The sequence below is a fragment of the Elaeis guineensis genome, chromosome 5, assembly GCF_000442705.2.
Source record: "Elaeis guineensis isolate ETL-2024a chromosome 5, EG11, whole genome shotgun sequence".
NCBI classification, from domain to species: domain Eukaryota; kingdom Viridiplantae; phylum Streptophyta; class Magnoliopsida; order Arecales; family Arecaceae; genus Elaeis; species Elaeis guineensis.
The window spans coordinates 76,762,675-76,764,881 of NC_025997.2; the positions used below are offsets into that span (position 1 = coordinate 76,762,675).

The following is a 2,207-nucleotide window of genomic DNA, read 5'->3' on the forward strand; positions in this document are numbered from 1 at the left end:
CCAAAAAAAGATAGGTATTTTTCTTAAGATTAATCACATCTATTTAATTAAAAAAAAAGAGATACAACTCTACTAGTACAAAATTAATTCAAAACTTCCGAGCTCTTTATTTTTTAATTACATCAATTTTAAGATAATTTATTTTTTAAATCAAAATAATGCTTCTTTCTTTTATTTTGCAATCTCAACTTAGCCCAAGATCCCTGAGGATACGATCTCGACTCATCCTACCTACGTAGTGAGTAGAGTTATTTTTGGTGCTATCAACGACTACACATCAAATTTTGGTGCCGTTGCCGGAGACCTTGGCACGGTTGAATTGAAAAAAAAAACCACTGACATTTCATAACACTTAACTAAAATTACGTAACCTCAAATATAAAAATTTCTAACTTGATTGGATATCTTGTTTCTTTGCATTGCATCTCCATAATTAACTTTAAGGGTGCAACCCATTAACTAAGATAAGGTGGAGATTTGATCACCCTTCCTTGGCCCACAAATCACTCCCTTGCATTTGTATAACCTAGACCTTAATCTAAAATTAATTAGACGTTGACCCCTAAGGATTTCAAGCTCATTAGGACAAGTGACCCTGAGAGTTGAACCAGGTTAGACTTGGTCAGCTAGCTGGTGTCTAGGCAAGTGGTTTGCGGGATGACTGGGCCCGAAGGAAGGTGGTTTTTAATTGGTTCCGTTCACTGACCTGGCCAATTTAATTGTTGTCTAAGGAAAGCAACGGGGGGACTCCCACCGACCTTACACTTATCTGGCCAGTTGGTTGGTCAAGCTCCGACTTAGAGGGCTTGAAAGCTAACTACAGTTAGGAGCTGCCTAGAACTAGGGTAACTTTAGGATAGAGAGTCCACTGCGTGCTAACTTGATTATAATTAAAATCTAACCACAACTAATTCTTCTATTAGTTTTAGGACTTCTTAGGATCTCTTCTTTAGAACTCTTTTTTCTCTTCTCCTCTCCTCTTAATAAAAAAAAATAATAATCCTTAACAGACTAGGATAGTCCTACATAGACCTTTTAGTTGCATGTTAGGTCGACGATCACTAAAATCCGACTTACAACCATTAGACAAAGAATTAGAAAAGACTCTTAGGACTATCCGAGTTAGAAACATGGCTGCACCTGGTGAGGCTAATCCTCCATGCTCATTGAGAGAATATTTCACTCCATCCTTGTATACCTACTCTCCATGCATTCAAGCACCTCCAGTAGAAGCTACCTAATATGAGATTAAGTCTAGCATTATTCAAATGTTGCCATCATTCTATAGACTTAGTAATGAGGACCCATACAAACACTTAGATGAATTTCTTGAAATTTGTTCCACAGTAAAAATCCAAAACTTCTTCGATGATGCTCTTAGGTTGAAACCGTTCCCTTTCTTACTTAAGGATAAGGCCAAGCATTGGTTAAACTCCTTAGACTCTATAACCATTTCAACTTGGGATCATCTTCAGAGAAAATTTCTCAAGAAATACTTTCCAATTGGAAAAACAAATCAAATTAGAAAAGCTATCACTAGTTTTTCCCAATTGGAGGGTGAACTTTTTCATGAGATATGGAAAAGGTTAAGAGACCTCATTTATAAATGTCCACACCACGCTGTCCCGAAATGGCAACTTTGTCAGTGTTTTTATGATGGTCTATTGGAGAAACACTGACAAATGTTGATGCATCATGTGGTGGGATATTCATGCTAAAGAGTGAGGATGAAGCCTGACAGCTCTTTGAAATACTTAGTGAGAATTTCTTACATCATATGTCTGCCACCTCTAAAGAACAACCCATGCTTCAACAAAAAAGAAGTGGAATTTATTAGATTGGAAATGTCATAGATATCAACAGTAAGGTAGATGAACTGTCCCAAAAATTAGACCGTCTTCTAAATACTGGACAATCTCCGATTCCACCTAACCCAATCCAAGAAGTTTGTGCATTGTGTGCAAGTCCGAACCATTTTGTTAGTGAATACCCAGCCGCAGCTCAATTTCCTGAGTTTGTGCACGAGCAGGTTCAGCAAGCTCAAGTCCAACAAGCTCGCAGATCAGGAAACGATCCATATTCGAATACTTATAATCCTGACTGGAGAAACCATCCAAATTTTTCCTGGAGACCACAACCAGTGGTTGGCCCTACCGCACCTCGACCTTAATATCGGGACCCAACATATAGGCATGGACCATACCATC

At 38.2% G+C, this 2,207-nt stretch overlaps 1 non-coding gene across 1 annotated transcript; it reads right to left on the reverse strand.

The window, feature by feature from the left end:
* Positions 1–1,518: 1,518 nt before the first annotated feature.
* Positions 1,519–1,624, reverse strand: LOC140858317 (small nucleolar RNA R71). Its single transcript, XR_012141883.1, has one exon. It is a non-coding gene; the product is annotated as a small nucleolar RNA R71 (small nucleolar RNA).
* Positions 1,625–2,207: the final 583 nt, after the last annotated feature.